The sequence below is a fragment of the Oncorhynchus masou genome, chromosome 10, assembly GCF_036934945.1.
Source record: "Oncorhynchus masou masou isolate Uvic2021 chromosome 10, UVic_Omas_1.1, whole genome shotgun sequence".
Taxonomy (NCBI): domain Eukaryota; kingdom Metazoa; phylum Chordata; class Actinopteri; order Salmoniformes; family Salmonidae; genus Oncorhynchus; species Oncorhynchus masou.
Window position 1 is genome coordinate 4,002,673 of NC_088221.1, and position 21,298 is coordinate 4,023,970.

Here is a 21,298-nt window from a genome sequence, read left to right on the forward strand (position 1 = left end):
TACTTTTTGATAACTGCCTTTAGTGTACAGACACTACATTTTAGTGCTTATGAAACATTGCGTTATCATTAATTGTACGGTTCGTGAGAATCATAAAACTGTTGTCATAAAATTATTTCATTCCATATTTTCATCAGGAGTCTAGCTGGTGAAATTGCTTGGCAAAAACTCACCCCAAACGAGATTGCTCAACAGTCATATCTGCGTATTGATTTTCGATTTATTGGGTGACATTTTCACTTCCATCCCCTGCTAAATGTCCAGTGTGTGTTGTAGCCTCCCCTTCCCACACTCCTGTCTCTTCTTCTCCTTTTGTCTTCCTTCCCTCCCCTCGTCCTGGAGACCGGCGCAGGATTCAGAACTCAGCACGCTGGACAGCGGTGGCCACGCTGTGTTGAGTGTGTGTGCGCGTGTGTTCCGCCAGCCGTCCAAACAAACAAACAAAAGCCCTTTTCTGGCTGATTATCACCGTCGGACGACGGGCACTCACTCGCCAGGGTACAGCTTAGGATAACACGACGTTTACGCAGAAATATTAGCCAAGCTGACCATTCAATACGCAACACTGCTCCTGAAATGGCCATTCATCTTGGAGAGTCAAATATTAACCAATACATGTCAGTGCGATAAATACGACATCAAAGTAATACGTAAATATCAAACGTGGTTATATCTAGGCCCATTGAATAGCAATATAGGCTATACCTATCCGACCGCATGGCTGCATGATGCGTTTTCACGTCTTCTCTTTGTATAGTCCACTTCCCTTCACATCTGAGCTGTCATTGTAGATTGGTATTTTGGTCCAAGAGAAACACACACACAACATGGGCGATTGTACACCGATTGGAGAGAGAAGAAAATGTAGGCTAACCTAAGCTTAACCGGGTCCTGTGCGGATGACGTCTGGACGGTGTGACAACTGCATACAAATAGATAAACTTGCGCTGCCGGATGCGGAGGAGACAATACGGCTGTGGGGAATTTCATATTAAACCCACCGTTCGTTGGAGAGACAGCAATCAGGTGCGTAATCGAAAAGACAGGATAGGAGACCCCGCATGGAAACACATAGGCTATCTATAGGCACCATTGCACACGCACACCTCTCCCGCGCAAAAGCGCATTTGGCATCAATCCCGCGCTGTAAGAAAAACGATGAAGGGTGACTCTTGTTTCCGTCTATAGATCAACCCATCTTCCACATCAACAAGTCTTAGCCACTCACCCTCTCCTTTGCACTCGCCTCGGAGAGGAAAGAAGAGAATACCCTCCCTCCCTCTCGTTCGACCTCAAGTCCCTCACTCCAGGCGTTGCTATAGAGCCGGTAGTGAGATTTGACACATAAAGGCGGCTTCAGCTGTGCAATAACTGACGCCCGGCTCCGAACAGGCTCGCAACTAAATTGCAATGGGCATTGAATAGGCTCGTTACACATATGGCTGAAAACACATGTATTTGTATATGTTTTAATGTGTATGGGACCGTCCACAATTGCATGTATCAATGTAGGCATTTATTGCCCGGTAGTCTACGTATGACCCTGGTCAGGTAGCCTATTGGAAAAGAGTAAACCGTGCATCAACATGTAGGCTTTTGAACTCCTCGCTAATCAAATTAAATAAAAGTGTGTGCTTCAAGTGCTTAAGCAGAAGGAATAGTGTAACTGCAAAAACATAGGGCGGCAGGTAGCCTAGCGGTTAAGTGCGTTGGGCCATTAACCGAAAGGTTCAAATCCCCGAGCTGACTCGTTGAAACATATTCGAAGTGTCCTTGAGCATGGCACTTAACCCTACAAATTGGTCATGTAAATCGCTCTGGATAAGAGCATCCGCTAAATGACTAAAATGTCAATAAAACCTGCAACTCGAGGGGGCTAACATGCATGACTATCGCCATTTAATCTCACAATAATATCTCTCAATCACTTTCGGGCTCATTCATTTCAGCGCCTCGTTCCTTTGCCACACACTCACTCACACACACACGCACACACATCACACCACACACACACTGGTTGAATCAACGTTGTTTCCACGTCATGTCAATGAAATTACGTTGAACCAACGTGGAATATATTTCTATGCCCAGTTTGAGGGCGCACAGTGCTAATTCCTGGATAAATCGTAGAGCAAACCATAGGCTACACAAAAAACATTGACATATTCAGCAGAGACACTTCAGAAACTTCAACATATGCTGGATTGGTGGTTCCAATACTACAAAACAACACCATAAATCATTAGATATTTCTCTGTTAGATCATTTCTAGAGACAACATTCACAGATATAAATTAAAAAGCAAGAGAGCCATCTGCCGTTTGTCGCCGCAATTAATGAAACAAGTGGGAACATTTGGGAACATTTGGGGACAGTGGCATCACCGGGCTCTAGGCTACACTCTCTTTCCCCACACAATGGAGCATCCACTTGTTGATGTCAAGGCATACCGGGCTGAGATGCATTGCCAAATGGCCGGGCCAGGGCTGGATTCGCAAGCATTCCCTTTTTGCACCTGGAAACTAGGGAGCCGGTCAGAGAAATTAATCAGCGATATGAATGTTTTTTTTTATCACTGCGTCATTTTAGTGCCTGCTAATGAATGTTTTAGCCAGGGGTAGAATTTCTGGATGATTAAAGAGGGAGGGGGCATGCCACATGCAATCTCTATTTATATTCAGAGGGAAAACCATCTAACCTTATTAAATCAAATGTACAGCGGGGTTCGAAATTACTGACACCCATGATAAAGATCCACAATAATAAGTGCATAAAATACATAATTCAAATACTGGGCTATGTTGTATTCTCCCAAAAATTGGGAAATTATATTATTTTATACTAATACAATTGCTCAAAGAAATATTTTTTTCTCTCAAAAAGGTAGGGGTCAAAATTATTGACACCCTAAAGATCCTTATAAATAAAGTAGGCCTATTCAAAAGTTTAGTATTTGGTCCCATATTCCTTGCACGCAATGACTTATTCCAAATTTTTTTGCAGTACAGCCTGAATTCAAAATGGATTAAATCTATTTTTTGTCTCTCACCCATCTACACACTATACTCCAAATTGATTGAAAATTAAATACAGAAATATCTAATTTACATAGGTATTCACACCCACATAGTCGCTGGATGTAGGGGTGCTTAGGGTGCTGCAGCACCCCCTGAAAAATCTGATGTAAAAAAAAAACAATGTTAATATATACAACAAAAAAACAACTGAAAAAAAAGTAGTGCACTGGGCATTTACTAGTACTTTATTGGTGGACCGATATAACCCCATGTTGCGTGGCCATGTTTTTATGTTTTAATTTATTTAATTCAAAACTGTAACTAGGCCACTCAGGAACATTCAATGTCATCTTGGTAAGCAACTCAAGTGTATATTTGGCCATGTGTCTAAGTTATTTTCCTGCTGAAACGTTAATTAATTTCCAAGTGTCTGGTGGAAAGTAGACATATGCAGGTTTTCCTCAAGGATTTTGCCTGGGCTTAGCTCCATACCGTTTCTTTTCATCCAATGACAAACATACCCATAACATGATGCAGCCACCCCTATGCTTGAAAATATGGAGTGGTACTCAGTAATGTGTTGTTTTGGATTTGCCCCAAAAATAAGACTTTGTATTCAGGACAACATTTAATTCATTCTCAGTTTTCTTCTATCACAGCCATTAAACTCTGTAACTGTTTTAAAGTCACCGTTGGCCCATGGTGAAATCCCTGAGCGGTTTCCTTTCTCTCCAGCAACTGAGTTAGGAAGGACACCTGTATATTTGTGACTACACCATCCATAGTGTAATTAATAACTTCACCATGCTAAAATGGATATTCAATGTCTGCTTTTTTCATTTTTACCCATCTACCAATACGCGCCCTTCTTTGCGAGGCATTAGAAAACTCTCTGGTCTTTGTTGTTGAATCTGTGTTTGAAATTCAATGCTTGCCTGAGGGACCCTACAGATAATTTTATGAATGAGGTACAGAGATGAGAGAGTCATTCAAAAAAGTCCATTCAACTTATTATGTGATTTGTTAAGCACATTTTTAGTCTTGAACTTATTTATGCTTGGAATAAAATGGTTGAATACTTATAAGACATTCCAGCTTTTCATTTTTAATTCATTTGTAAACATTTCTAAAAACATAATTCCACTTTCACATTATGGGGTATTGTGTGTAGGCCGGTGACATGAAGTCTCAATTTAATCTATTTTCAATTCAAGCTCTAACACAAAACCAAACAAGTCAAGGGGTGAACATACTTTCTGAAGGCACTGTACATTAAGCGTATGACTCTACAATCTTGTTTGATGCATTTACATTTTGTTTTGGTTGTGTTTCAGATTATTTTGTGCCCAATATAAATTAATGGTATATTATGTATGACTGGGAAACATATTGTTTGTGACTCCAAAGTGATTCCAAAACGAAACAATATATTATTTACCATTCATTTCTATTGGGCACAAAAGTATCTGAAACACAACCAAAACGAACAGCAAATGCATCCGACCAGTTTGTAGAGTCACAAGCTTGATGTAGTCATTGCGTGCTAGGATTATGGGACTAAACTTTTGACTACTTTATTTATAACGATATCTCCTGGTGTCAATAGTTTGGACCCCTACCTTTTTGAGGAAACCAATACCCCTGTGACCGGTCTATATGTGTGGTGTGCCTGTCTTCGCACGTAAATGCTCCTTGGATAGATTGTACTCAGATGCTGCCGCATAGACATGCACAGTTGGAGACAATGCAGTTTATGTTGCAGCCAGCAGCGGACACTGTCAGCCCAACAATGACTCTACACGTAGGTACAGACACAGTACACCACCGGCACAGTGCAGTAGCAGTGAGATATGGACAGAGACTGTATGACATGATAGTCTGGCTATAATGTATTACCTGCACTGTAAATCAATGCAATTTGATCAAATGTTTACTAGAACATGACAGGACTATGTTTTCCATATGTGGAGACAGTCTTTCAAAAATGTTCTTGCACAATGAATGATTTGCTATTTCTGTATGAGGCTGCATGTACATTCTTGTCTTTACCCAATGCCATCATTACATGGCAACATGAACAGATAAATGATCCAATTGCAAATCATATTTGCTGCACTGTTATTTCCCACAGTCAATACATGGACATAATATCAAATCAGCCTCATCCCCGAAGCGAGGATAATTACATGACAAAACAATATGTATCCAGCTGCTTGCTGAGAAACACATTACTTATGAGAGATTACAGTAGTATGTTCAATGAGCTACAAAACATACCCATAAAAACTATTGCTACAGCAATAGAAATATTACAATGAGCATGATGCTGCAGTATGCTGTGTCCTCATCTGCAACCTGTACAGCATGCAGCCAATGCTTTACTGCTCAGTCTCTAGCAGGGCTGAAGCATATAGGGAGTATATGGGGGAGGCAGACTGGATTAGACTACTGCTTTACCAGAAATATGCCACTGGGGGAGTAGTGCTGAGAGATCAGTGCTTTTTGAGGTTGATTTGATGGTAAAAAAAATATTCATGGCTTTCAATGTCGGTTTCTATTCTTTGGGTTGAATGTTGTATCAGAATAAAACAATTAATAAAAGTCCCATGATGGTAGTGTCTGCCCATTTCAGCTTATCACTTATTAACAATCATTTATTCACATTATTTTAATGAAATATTTCAGTTGTTGTGTATATTACATTTGTTTTATTTGATGACTACTATTTCATTCCAAGTCATCATCTCATCTCTATAGAGCTGCTACATATGCTGTCTGACAAAAATCACTATTTTGTAGTTCTTCAAAATTAATAAGGCATACTGACTGCTGAATACCAACTATCAATCACTACGAACATGTATTTTCAGATAGAGATACCTCGCGAAGCAACAGCTGCGCTCTATACTGAGCATACAAAACATTAGGAACACCTGCTCTTTCCATGACATAAATTGACCAGGTGAATCCAGGTGTAAACTATGATCCCTTATTGATGACACTTGTTAAATCCACTTCAATCAGTGTAGATGAAGGGGAGGAGACAGGTCAAAGAAGGATTTTTAAGCCTTGAGACAATTTAGACAAGGATTGTGTATGTGTGCCATTCAGAGGGTGAATGGGCAAGACAAAAGTTTTAAGTGCCTTTGAACGAGGTATGATAGTAGGTGCCGGTTTGCTTCCAGAACTGCAACGCTGCTGTGTTTTTCACACTCAACAGTTTCCTGTGTGTATCAAGAATGGTTCACCACCCAAAGGACATCCAGCCAACATGGCACAACTGTGAGAAGTATTAGAGTCAACATGGGCCAGCATCCCTGTGGAATGCTTTCGATACCTTATAGAGTCCATGCCCTGATGAATTGAGTGTACTCAGTGTATATCCCCTCACGAGCACAGATTCTTCTGACTCTTCCATAGCAGGCATAAAATAAACAGAGACCAGACAAGTAGCTGCGCAATGGATTATGGTCATTGTAGTTAGTTACCACATTTTATGCTCTAAACTATGTAGAACATTGGCCTGTTGAAAACTGCAACTCCCTACTACATCACACAGTTCAGGCTGGATCTGATTTATCTCTAGAGAAACTACAATTCCCTACTACATCACACAGTTCAGTCTGGGTCTGATTTATCTCTAGAGAAACTACAACATCACACAGTTCAGGCTGGATCTGATTTAGAGAAACTCTGCAGTGTGTGTATTAAGCTCTCAGAAAAACCCGAAACAAAATGGAATTCAAATGATTGAACCAACGTAAGTCAATAAGTTGTTTAAAAAAAACAGAAAATAACCAATATTTGAGTTAATCATTCAGCACTACTCAGGAGTCGACACAGCATGTGGGGATAGATAAGCCTTTCCTTCACCGAGTGGAGACATAAACGTATCTAAAACATACATGTAGAGAGTCTCCACAGCAGTAATGCAAGCAACAGTCTGAATCCATACAATGTCTATGTTGAATATGTCTATGCCATGGTGAAAAATAAGCTTGGGTAGGATTCTGAACAGGAAATTCAAAATGATATCAAGCTGCATAGCATGTGAGCTACCTTCAGATAGTGCTTGCCAATAAAACAATTGAGCATACCTGCATGTCTGAACCAGATTACCATAGCACATTCAGATACTGATGAGAATTCTGCTGCAAAACCAACCCTCCACTCCCATTGAGGTAAGAAAGTACCAGTAAATTTTACATTTTGATATTCGACACAGAAATCTTGTTATAAGACATTATAAAGGCTCATTCATGCTCATAACAAGTCATAAAGCATTATACCCGAATGCTTTAAGTAAATATTTACCAAGCGTTTTCTACTCCTTCTGCTGTTCTATTCGTTACTGTCCTGTAGATAGAAAGTTGAGCACACACCTACATGTCTTTTCCTTCGGAAAGTGTGGGACTCCATGGCCAACCCATTCCAACCCCTAGCAGGCTAAGAGCCCTTCTTTACTGCATGGGATCTGACCTGGAATGATTTCTGCCCCATTTATACCGCTTATACTAGGAGATAACGTTGTTAGTGTGAACTGACAGTCCGCCCCAAACTGTTCAAATTAATTTGTCACTTATGCGCTCTTTAAGGTGGGGAAATAAGGAAGAAGAGTAAAGTTTGTTTTCTGTTTAAAACTGATGTATTGCAACAATACCGACTGAAACTACAGTGGGACTGTCATACTCAGCTACACTGTATGACTGAAGTTTAAAAAATCGAATCAAACTGACATCAGACACTACTCAGGTACCCAAATCAACGGTGACAACACATAATTGCTAAATCGACAGACGTTCTAAACGTGATGAGAATTGCCCAAAAAATAAACAACAGAAATAGCAGAGTTGGTGTTGTTAGTATACTAAAACCTGTTACCACCATTGTGGATGTGAGTATCAACCCCCCCTCCTCTCCCTCCCCACCAGAAGAACAATGCACACATTGGGATCTAAGATGCAGGGACGAAAACAAAGAGCCAGACAAGAGGAAGACTATAAAGCTAACTGATCCATTAGGGCTGGATTCACTTATCAAATCTCCTTCCTCGGAATTATGTTAGTGCTTACGACATGTCCTGCGGCAGAGGAACACAAAATGTCAGCGGATGGGACTTCAATAAACAAGGCTGTAGATTATTCCTATTAATTTGAGTCGCTCCGGGGGCCTCTCCTCTCTTCTAGTCCCCTGCCTGATGGGGTAAATTGTAAATTGGGAGTCAGAACATTTTCAGGGTCGAAACTGAGATGAGAACAATGAGAAATGATTTTGCTTAGCAGAGAATTAAGTCTTTTCGTTCCCTTCTTTCTATCGCTCTTTGCTAAACTGTAGAGTTTAATCTGAGTCTTGAGTCCATTCAGTGAGGCAATCAGATGCAGGGCCTTTAAAAATAACTGGCTTAGCCAGCAAAACATGGCCGTTTGTATGTTTGTGTCCACTTGTGCCCCCACGTGTGTTTGCTCGCATCTGTGTGTGGATGTGTACCTCCTTGCGTGTGCGCATGTGTGTGTGTTTGTTTGAGAAGTCTAATACTCTAAGCTAATCAGGCATTCTAGATGTGGGGGGGTTGTACACAGGCAACTTATGAAGAAAATTTAAATGGAGCAAGCTCCTTAAGTGGTGCTTAAATTGAGTAAATTAGTGTATGTGAATGAGGTACTAGGAGGTAGTCCTTAGATTAACTGCATTTTTTCTGTGAGTCCATATTAGTGTTTCATATTGCTGTGTACAAAATGACATAGAGACTACTTCACCTTCAAAACACAATCTAATCGATATAATGGAATGGACAAATTATACAGCAATAATACAAATGAGATTGTGGGTAAAAAGTTCTGCGACAATTGATTGCGTTGAAAAAGGAGACCCATATATTAGCCCTAAACTTCCATTCAGAGCCCAATCAAATCACCATCAATTATACAAGAATGCATTTTTGTTGTTGTTTTACAATTGATAATTGAAAAGATTATAACACCTATTTCATTTCCATGGAAATGGGCAATAAAATGATCAAAGTGTATCGTACATAATAGCAAGCATTACAATGTGTTGCAAAACATTGGGAACGTAACATATTACTGTCACTATACATCCCATCTGGACAAACAGGTACAAATGAACAAGCTGATGGCATCTCCCAAAAAGACTGCAACAACAAGAATTCTTTCAAGGCACAAATGCTCTTATTTATTACAAAGCTGGCGTTTTTCGACCTCAATCGGTCTTTATCAAAGCTAGCCTACAAATATCATTCTAATCATCCGCCATACAGCACCTCTGAGTTCACACTGCCCGGTTCATTTAAAGTTGATTACAGATATTACACCTCGAAGGGCAAGTCAAGCCAAGAACCCTCAAATACTGACACAAACACTGATTACTCACAAGCTATTCTTCTCATAACTACTTAGAATTCAATGGGTCGCCAAACGGTTGGTTTTCCTATCGGGCGGTAGCCATAAAAGCATTTAAATGCTCATCATGCATTGGCCTTAGGTCATAATAAATATGTCATTGGAGCATATTTGTAGCCACAGAACAATAAGGCTCTCTGTTGTGAGTGTGATGGAGCAACACCCTTCTGACTGTGATAGGATTAAGGCCTGCATCCCAAATGGCAACCTATTTTCTATATAGTGCACTACTTTTGACCAGAGCCCCATGGACCCACTTCATAGGGAATAGAGTGCCATTTCAGACGCAGACTAGGACGAACCGGAGGTGTCAACAGCCTCCAACCGAGACACTAATGAAACACAATAACCAACGGTGGCCCAGAGGGGCCAACCTATAGGCCACAGAACCATTAAATCCTAATTTGCAATCATCCATTAACGATCAAACCACTGCTAAACTTCTCTTCACATAAAGATGATAGTGTTACCTGTCCAGCAACTCTGAGAGAGGGGAGAGAGATGGGGGGGGGTGGTAAGATAGGAGAAAGAAAGAGATAGGTGGAAAAGAGAAAGGCAAGAGATAGAGGGTGACAGAGCGAAAGAGGGTGGAGGTTGAAAGAAAGTTGAAAATGGTGGGGGAAAGAGAGGTGGGCGGTAAGAAAGAGAGAGAGACCACACAGAGTTTGACATTCAGTTAAATTGAGAGCAAATCATAAAAACACATCAAGTGCCTAACCAAAACAGAATACCATGGAGATAATGTTCACAGAGGACCCTGACATTGACCAGTGCTCATATAATAGGCTGTGACAGTTCTCTCCCTGTAAGTGAAAGGCCAAGTGGATCGATGCATAATCTGTAAATTGTGGCTGTGGGGTTTTGCCATTTAATTAATCACTGAAGGGGTAGGGCTTGTGGTTGCATTCAGACCGAGGCCATCTCTTTAGAAATGTTTTTTGTTATAGTGAGCTTGTGGTTCAAAACACTCCTTTACAGGGCTTAATGAAAAACACAGGTTTGACACCTGTTGCCCATCGTGAAGACATGGATTATAGGTGAATGCAGCATGAATGACTTATTGTGCATGTTAGTTTTGCAAAGCCAAACTCCTCTCTGGTATGATAAATAACGATTACACTCTCCTTCTAGGTGGCCAGTTCAACGAGATGGCCTTGTGGGTCCAGGAGGACAACCAGACTGGGATTTATTATGAGACATGGACGGTCCGCTCAGACCCCGGCCCCAACGCCACCGTGTGGTTTGACTCCTACGACTGCTCTCAGTTCGTCCATCGCACCTACAGGTATCTTACGCAACAGCGAGCCAAGCTGTCCAGCCGATTCCAGACCAACTACACGAAGATCTACCTGTACAGTGGGGAGCCGATTATAAAGGAAGGAAAGAGCACAGCTGTGTAATAATGCCAAAATATTAGTTGGAGGCCTGCAGCAGTGCAGCCTTTACACTTAGTGATTAGTTAAGTGTCATACCTAGAGACTCTTCCCAATCCAACCAATCACATGTCAAGACTCAGACAGGATGTTTGTATCCATGCACGTACAGCGAGAAACTCCACTAACATTTTGATGTTATTCTTTCTCCTTGAATGGAAATAACAGAGACAGAGAAATAAAAAATGAGAGAGAGCAAGAGAGGCAGAATGATGACTGCAGACAGCTTGCATGCTGGTGACACACATCTTTTGCTCTCTCTTTGACACACACACGCACTCATGCACACACGCTTCCATCCTTTGATCCTATTTGAAGTCTGTAGCAGTGTAGTAACATGCCCTGTCAGCAACACTGCAGAGAGAAGTTCCTAGGAGAAGCCCAGGGCAGCGGGCGAGAATATCAATTAGCCCATACACTACAACCCTCTGGCAGACCTGAACCTGGGGGTGTGTGTGTGGGCAAATCCCAGGGTGGCCAAGAGAATCCCAGGCTCACGAAATGCGCTTGTGTTTCTTAAGCCATAAAAGGTCTCAAATAATAGTAATTGAGTTTAAATAAGGTCAGCCTTCGTTTGAGAGAGGTCCATTACCATGCAGAATTATAAGGAGAATTCCAACATTGGAACAACAGGATATGATCTTAGTTTGTGCATGCTCTGTAATACAATAGACACACTGATGCGCGCTAATGCTGAAACATACATCTTGAATAATAAAGAAACAACCTATATTGAACAAACATTTTGCTCCAAGGGTGGTTGAATAGCTTTAAGGTGAGCATAGCCTATACAGGCTTTGTATGCCTCCCATTATTTTACAGCAGAGCAGCAGACATCACAACCTCCTCTGATAACTACCCTTGTGGTGTGTTGATTTCTCCCACACGCTTCACATACATGCCTGACACACACACATACGTACGCACACACTCACTCACACACGGACACACGCACACACGTCTCACACATAGGCCTCTCCTGAACAAGCCCAATGCTATCAAATAGCATCAAACAAACACAGAGCCCGGGAAAGACCTCTAGAGACGGTTACCACTGAGCCTTCAGGAATTCCACCCACCCACACACACAAACACACACACACACTGAAGATGCAAACACACACAGAAATACTCAGCACGCATACACACTCAGCATTTAGGTATTCAGCATGCTTACACACAAATACATACTAAATAACACACTAAGATGTTGTGGAAAATTGCAAGAGTATGTTATAATGCTTGTATTGCATTATAATGGTTGTTTTATTTGACAGAATAGAGCAATATGTTAACTATTGAGTGTGTGTTCCACTGAGGATGGGCCTCTATGAGATATCACTGACAGAGGAGATTTACGATGTCTTTGGGTGATAAAACCTAAAGAGCATTCCAGATAACATGAGGTAATGTTTTTGTGCTATGAAGTACCAGGAACGAGATTAGAACCCTGTTTTAGGGACCAAACTGAACGATAATTTATAGCGAATGTAATCTGGCTAAGGGATACACCTTTCTCAAGAAAAAGTATTTCTTTGTGAACAATTCCTAAGATCTGTGGTTCGTCATGTAGGTGGAGAGGGGTGTATCTTGGTTATAAAAGATCTTTGTACTTTTCTGTTGTGACTTTCAATGGTTCATTAGAGATAGCGCATCTTTGAGAGTCAAAGGCTATTGCAAAGCTCTTATTATTATTAAAGATGTATTTTAAGTATAACTCTGACTGGTGTGTGAAGTTTGTTTCTCCTCATTTGGTAAATACAGAAATAAGCCACCACAAAGCACACTAAGCACTATGAAATTCAGCTTGCATGCACCCATACACTGAAGGACACTGCACAGAAACACTTTACCTCAGTATCAGCAGATAAAGAGATATTTCCATGAGGATCAGTGTAATATAATGTTATAGTAATAGCCATCCAAAAGCCGCTTAGTGCACCACTGTGGATAATCCTGCTGCAGAACTATGTTCAACGACACAGGGCTTAGGTATTGTAAAGGCAGATATATTGTATTAAAACATATTACTAATAGTTCTGTGGTGGTCATGCAAAGGTTAATTAAGATAACTGCTTTTAGCATCTCCGGGCCTCCATTCATACAAGCTGGTGATGCGTGCCTTTGGAACATTTACATGTACAACAAGACCAATAAAATCATTTTAATATACACTATCACAATAAATGCATTATTTATTTTAGGCAGGTCTAAAGAAACATTATGATATGATGAAAATGTATTTCAGAAGAACAGAATATGAGTTGATCCACTCTATGTTATCTGGTTATGCTCCATGCCATAGGCTGAAGGCTTGTTGTTTTAGCTGACAAGATATGCTTATAAGTCCTGTGCCATTATTTTATATTGTATGATTTTATAGTAAGAAGAATATAATTGAACTTAGCAGAATAAGATGGAAATAATACTTTTCCCATTCCAGAGCATGAAGTACCTACAGTATGTTGAGCATAAAAGTGATCATTTTAAACAGGTACTACAACTTCAATTGTGGATGATACAAACTGTAGAATATATTAGAAATCAAAACACACAGTATATGGGCAGCATGATGCGACTGTAGACTATTGTTATAAGGTTACAGTAATAAGCAGCTTTATGATATAGAGCCTGTGTAATGGCGCCGGTGGGGATGGCTGCCATTTTATGGGGCTCCTAACCAATTGTGCTATTTTTATTTTTTTCCGCATTGTTTGTAACTTATTTTAAATATAATGTTGCTGGAGTGAGTAAACTTCCACTACCACCCGTACTATTGGCCAGTGTGCAATCACTGGAAAATAATTAAATAATTTGGATGATCTCCGATTAAGAATATCCTACCAACGGGACATTAAAAACTGTAATATCTTATGTTTCACCGAGTCGCGGCTGAACGACGACATGGATACTATAGAGCTGGATGGGTATTCCATACATCGGAAGGACAGAGAAGCTACGTCTGGTGTCTAATTGTAAATAACAATTGGTGAGCGATTTCTAATATTAAAGAAGTCTCGCCTGAGGTAGAGTAACTCATGATAAGCTATAGACCACAATATCACAGAGATCTCATCTATATTATTTCTAGCAGTCTATTTACCACCACAAATCAATAACGGCACTTTGACCATAATCAACGAGCTATATAAGGCCATAAGCAAACAAGAAACTGCTCATCCAGGTGCGGTGCTCCTAGTGGAAGGGGACTTTAATGCAGGCAAACTTAAATCTGTTTTACCAAATTTCTACTAGCATGCCACATGTGCAACCACAGGGAAAAAAACTCTAGACCACATTTTCTCCACACACAGAGGTGCATACAAAGCTCTCCCTCAACCTCCATTTGGCAAATCTGACCATAATTCTATCCTTCTGATTCCTGCTTACAAGCAAAAACTAAAGCAGGAAATACCAGTGACTCGCTCAATATGGAATTGGTCAGATGACAAGGATGCTACGCTACAGGACTGTTTTGCTAGCACTGACTCGAATATGTTCCGGGATTCATCCAATGGCATTGAGGAGTATACCACCTCAGTCACCGGCTTCATCAATAAGTGCATTGATGATGTCGTCCCCACAGTGACCATACGTACATATCCCAACCAGAAGCCATCCGCACCGAGCTAAAAGCTAGATCTGCCGCGGGATACCAATCCGGATGCTTATAAGATATCTCTCTATTCCATCAAACGAACCATCAAACAGGCAAATCGTCAATACAGGTCTAAGATTGTATCCTACTACACTGGCTCTGACGATCGTCGGATGTGACAGGGCTTGAAAACTATAACAGACTACAAAGAGAAACCCAGCCACGAGCTGCCCAGTGACACAAGCCTACAAGACAAGCTAAATGCTTTTTATGCTCGCTTCGAGGCAAGCAACACGGAAGCATGCATGAGAGCACCAGCTGTTTCGGATGACTGTGTGATCACGCTATCGGTAGCCGATGTGCGCAAGACCTTTATACAGGTCAACATTCACAAAGCCGCAGGGCCAGACAGATTACCAGGACGTGTACTCAAAGCATGAGAGGGCCAACTGGCAAGTGTCTTCACTGAAATTTCCAACCTCTCCCTGACCGAGTCTGTAATACCTACATTTTTCAAGCAGACCACAATAGTTCCTGTGCCCAAGGAAGCGAAGGTAACCTGCTTAAATGCCAATAGCACTCACGTCGGTAGCCATAAAGTGCTTTGAAAGGCTGGTCATGGCTTACATCAACACCATCATCTCTGAAACCCAAGACCAACTCCAATTCACATACCACCCCAACAGATCCACAAATGACAAAATCTCAATCACACTGCCCTTTCCCACCTGGACAAAAGGAACACCTATGTGAGAATGCTGTTCATTGACTACAGCTCAGCGTTCAACACCATAGTGCCCACAAAGCTCATCACTAAGCTAAGGAACATGGGACTAAACACCTCCCTAAGCACTTGGATGCTTGACTTCCGGACAGGCTGCTCCCTGTTCACCCACGACTGCATGGCCAAACACGACTCCAACACCAATTCAATTTCAATTCAAGGGGCTTTATTGGCATGGGAAACATGTGTTAACATTGCCAAAGCAAGTAAGGTAAACAATAAAAATTAACAGTAGACATCACACATACAGAAGTTTCAAAACAATAAAGACATTACAAATGTCATATTATATATATATATACAGCATCACCATACACCATCATTAAGTTAACTGACGACACAAAAGTTGTGGGCCTGATCACCAGCAACGATGAGACAGCCTATAGGGAGGAGGTGCCAGGACAACAACCTCTCCCTCAATGTGAGCAAGACAAATGAGCAGATCGTGAACTACAGGAAAAGGTGGGCCGAACAGGCCTCCATTAACATCGATGGGGCTGTAGTGGAGCGGGTTTAGAGTTTCAAGTTCCTTGGTGTCCACATCACCAACTAAATATCCTGTTCCAAACACACCAAGACAGTTGTGAAGAGGGCACAACAAAACCTTTTCTCCCTTAGGAGAATGAAAAGATTTGTCATGGGTCCCCAGATCCTGAAAAAGTTATACAGCTGCACCATTGAGAGCATCCTGACCGGTTGCTTCCCCACCTGGTATGGCAACTGCTCAGCATCTGACCGTAAGGCACTACAGAGGGTTGTGAGTACAACCCAGTACATCACTGGGGCCAAGCTTCCTACCATCCAGGACCTATTTCCTAGGCAGTGCCAAAAAGACTCTAGTCACCCAAGTCATAGACTGTTCTCTCCGCTACCACACGGCAAGTGGTTCCGGAGCGCCAAGTCTAGGACCAAAAGGCTCCTTCACAGCTTCTACACCAAAGCCATAAGACTGCTGAACAATTAATCAAATGGCCACCGGACAATTTACATTGATCCCCCCCTAACTCGGTACTGCTACCCCCTGTATATAGCCTCGTTATTGTTATTTTTATTGTGTTACTTTTTATTTTATTTTTTACAATTTTCACTTTAGTTTATTAAGTAAAAATTTTCTTAACTCCATTTCTTGAACTGCATTGTTGGTTAAGGGCTTGTAAGTAAGCATTTCACTGTAAGGTCTACACCTGTTGTATTCGGAACATGTGACAAATAACATTTTATTTTATTTGATGATTTGAGAAAGTTGCGAAAAAGCTTGCGCTCTGCCTCAGGCTGCACACACAGTTCTATCATCATGTGAACATGCTTTCACCCATCAGACTATTCTAAATTTAAACCTGTCTTTACTAATATGTCAAATTAGTTTAAAATTAGAATGGCCCATTATCAAATGGGAAGGAACAACGGCAGGGGAAAAATACATCCATATGCACTCTAACAGCGAATGGAGGCCACTTTCCAGGTGGTTAGATTTTCAATCATGCTGGGCTATTCCGGTTATTTCACTCCTTGCATCAACCACTGTTTAGGAGCATGCAGCCATTCACCGCATGAAGGGTGATATTTCACTGAAACGCTGTATGCCATGGGTTCTCCAACCCAGTTTCTGCAGCCACCAAGTACTTAATTTGGGAAACAAAGTGAAATCGATAGTAACATGTTTTCACAATGAAACATATTTCATTAAACTGTCAGCCCCTATTTCTGCATGCCCGAGAAAGGAAGGAGAGAAAGAAGGAGATGGAAAAGCAAGGTGGTGAGATATTCTGTAGCTAAACGTAATGTGTCATCCTATTCATTATAAAAAATTTAAAAAATGCCCTTTTACTAGGCTATTCAAAATCAAATACAAATTCACTATATTTGCAGGCTAACTCTGGAAGCCGCCCTGCACAATCAATGAACCAATCGACTAGACCTATATGTTCTCTCCCAGACTCATGGATAAAAAGTTTGGAGCTTAGCATAAGGTAACCAGTCCATCCATTATGCATAACAATCCAGTCGACACAGGTGATTACAATAATTTGTTTCATTTTGGAGTAGGCCAATAGGCTAGAACAATTATTCACCAAAGTCTTAAATCATCTAAAATAATTTTTTTAAATGTTTTTCTGCTGTGCATAATATGCGGTAAGTTATGGTTTGTATAATGGGACAATCATTATTTTGATTCAGTTTTTCTTCAGGCTTGGGCTCATATCCACTAAATGACCAAAGGTACAGTTGAAGTCGGATATTTACATACACTTAGGTTGGAATCATTAAAACTTGTTTTCAAATTTCTTGTTAACAAACTATAGTTTTGGCAAGTCAGTTAGAACATCTACTTTGTGCATGACACAAGTATTTTTCCAACAATTGTTAATTTCACTTATAATTCACTGTATCACATTTCCAGTGGTCTGAAGTGTACATACACTAAGTTGAATATGCCTATAAACAGCTTTGAACATTTCAAAAAATGATGGCATGGCTTTAGAAGCTTCTGATTGGCTAATTGACATAATTTGAGTCAATTGGAGGTGTACCTGTGGATCTATTTCAAGGCCTACCTTCAAACTCAGTGCCTTTGCTTGACATTATGGGAAAATCAAAAGAAATCAGCCAAGACCTCAGAAAAATAATTGTAGACCTCCACAAGTCTGGTTCACACTTGGGAGCAATTTCCAAATACCTGAAGGTACCACGTTCATCTGTACAAACAATAAAACGCAAGTATAAACACAATGGGATCACACAGCCATCATACTGCTCAGGAGATGCGTTCTGTCTCCTTGAGATGAACGTACTTTGGTGCGAAAAGTGCAAATCAATCCAAGAACAACAGCAAAGTACCTTGTGAAGTTGCTGGAGGAAACAGGTACAAAAGTATCTATATCCACAGTAAAATGGGTCCTATATTGACATAACCTGAAAGACGGCTCAGCAAGGAAGAAGCCACTGCTCCAAAACAGGCATAAAAAGCCAGACTATGGTTCGCAACTGCACATGGGGACAAAGATCATACTTTTTGGAGAAATTGTCCTCTGGTCTGATGAAACAAAAATAGAACTGTTTGGCCATAAGGACCATTGTTATGTTTGGAGGAAAAAGGGGAGGCTTGCAAGCCGAAGAAAACCATACCAACCGTGAAGCACTGGGGTGGTAGAACCATGTCGTGGAGGTGCTTTGCTGCAGGAGAGACTGGTGCCCTTCACAAAATAGATGGCATCGTGAAGGAGGAAAATTATGTGGATATATTGAAGCAACATCTCAAGACATCTGTCAGGAAGTTAAAGCTTGGTCACAAATGGGTCTTCCAAATGGACAATGACCCCAAGCATACTTCCAAAGTTGTGGAAAAATGTCTTAATAATCTTAGAACTACCCATCCCGGATACGGTATATTTGTCATCAGCAACCGCTGAATAGCATAGCGCAACAGTCAAAAAATATTACTAGAAAATATTAATATTCATGAAATCACAAGTGAAATATAGCGAAACACAGCTTAGCCTTTTGTTAATCACCCTGTCGTCTCAGATTTTGAAATTATGCTTTACAGCAAAAGCAATACAAGCGTTTGTGTCAGTTTATCGATAGCCTAGCATAGCATTATGTATGCTTAGCATCAGGAAGCTTGGTCACGAAAATCAGAAAAGCAATCAAATTAACCATTTACCTTTGATGATCTTCGGATGTTTTCACTCACGAGACTCCCAGTTAGACAGCAAATGTTCCTTTTGTTCCGTAAAGATATTTTTTATATCCAAATACCTCCGTTAGTTTGGTGCGTTATGCCCAGGAATCCACTGGAAATAGCGGTCACGACAACGCAGACAAAAATTACAAATTATATCCATAATGTCGACAGAAACATGGCAAACGTTTTTTATAATCAATCCTCAATGTGTTTTTGAAATATCTATTAGATAATATATCAACCGGGAGAGTTGGCTTTTCACTAGGACCAGGAGGAACAATGGCCACCTCTCTCTTTTGAGCAAAAAATCACTCTGAGAGCCCCCACCTGACCACTTACATAATGTGGCTGTTCATGCTCATTCTTCAAAATAAAGGCTTGAAACTATGTCTAAAGGCTGTAGACACCTTAGGGAAACCATAGAAAAAGGAATCTGGTTGATATCCCTTTCAATGGTCAATAAGGATGCATAGGAACACAGAGGTTTCATAATAAGAGTCACTTCCTGATTGGATTGTTCTCAGGCTTTCGCCTGCAATATCAATTCTGTTATACTCACATACAATATTTTTACAGTTTTGGAAACTTTAGAGTGTTTTCTATCCTGATCCGTCAATTATATGCATATTCTAGCATCTGGTCCTGAGAAATAGGCTGTTTACTTTGGGAACATTATTTTTCCAAACATAAAAATAGTGCCCCCTAGCTTCAAGAGGATTTATTAAGGACAACAAAGTCAAGGTATTGGAGTGGCCATCACAAAGCCCTGACCTCAATCCTACAGAACATTTGCGGACAGAACTGAAAAAGCGGGTGCAAGCAAGGAGGCCTACAAACCTGACTCAGTTACACCAGCTCTGTGAGAAGGAATGGGCCAAAATTCACCCAACTTATTGTAGGAAGCTTATGGAAGGCTACCCAAAATGTTTGACCCAAGTTAAACAATTTCAAGGCAATGCTACCAAATACTAATTGACTGTATGTAAACTTCTGACCCACTGGGAATGTGATGAAAGAAATAAAAGCTGAAATAAATAATTCTCTACTATTTTTCTGATATTTCACATTCTTAAAATAAAGTGGTGATCCTAACTGACCTAAGACAGGGGCTTTTTACTTGGATTAAATGTGAAAAACTGAGTATAAATGTATCTGGCTAAGCTGTATGTAAACTTCCGACTTCAACTGTATGTGTACACATGCCTGTCGAACATCTGATTCCAAATTCATGGGCATTAATTAAGTGATAACGCCCGAGAAGCCAGTGTTTGGAAGATATATTAGCGTGGATGTTGTTAGGCCCGAGAGGAAGTGCCAGTATATCCTCCAAACACCGGCTTCGCGGGCATTATCACTTTTATACAATACGTTACCAACACATTCAAATAATGAATGACAAATAATGAATGACATTAAAAAATATATTTTTAAGAATTTATTCATACTATTTAATCCTTCCACAAGATATAGTTCCGACACAAATCTAGGGGTTTTACCCAAGCCAGCTGGTCATTGATTCTATCGGTTCGGTTGCCAGGGACGCGACCCAGTCGTTCAGTATTTTTGTTTTGTATTTATGGACGCGACCCAGTCGTTTGTTCTAAATGTTCCATTGCCATACTGGCTGGCAACGTTCGTATCGATTGTTTGCTAGCTAGCCAACTACGGCTAACTTACTTATGGTCATGTCAAACAGTGCAGCCAGAATAACAACAGTAGCTGCATTTGAATTGGTTTAAGCTGTTTTCTAGTGACATTTATTTGGATAAATCCATAACAATGAGCAAAAGACGCACAATTACACCTGGAATAAAAAATGTGCTCTCTCCTCAGGACACTGTTGTTCAGAGCAGTTAGCCAACAACACAGCTAACACAATCACTTTAAACTCAAGCTGGAAAGACTGACAATTAGCGGCACTTCATTTCGTTTAATCTTTTTTGAATTGACATTTCTTTGTATATATCCATAAAAATGATGCCAGCTGATTCATGATTTCAACTGGCTGAGAAACGCGGCCTGCCTGTCTGTCTTGTCCCGACTCCTGACACATTCATTACTATGGGACAGCTGGAGATAAGAATTTGAATATTGAAACAATGTTGCAAATGTCGGAGAGACAGACATCAAGGTTTATACAAATCTCCACTGTTGAAAACTAAATGTTAGTCTAAAAGAAATGTGAGATAATGTCTAAATGTTTTTTATAGTGGAGATCAAGGTTATTAATTGGCTTTCTGGGCTGATGAAACAGTGGATTGCGCAGTCAGATCAAACAGAGTAAATAGGCATTTTAACCTCATAGACGTTGATAACTTGTGGAATAGACACCGGCTGGAATGCAGTTTTAATCAATCAGCAT

General features: G+C 40.6%; 1 protein-coding gene across 1 annotated transcript in view; it reads right to left on the reverse strand.

Annotated features, from left to right (window-relative positions):
• The window catches only part of fgf14 (fibroblast growth factor 14), a 327,340-nt gene that overhangs the window by 110,959 nt on the left and 195,083 nt on the right, over positions 1-21,298 (reverse strand). The window lies entirely within an intron of this gene.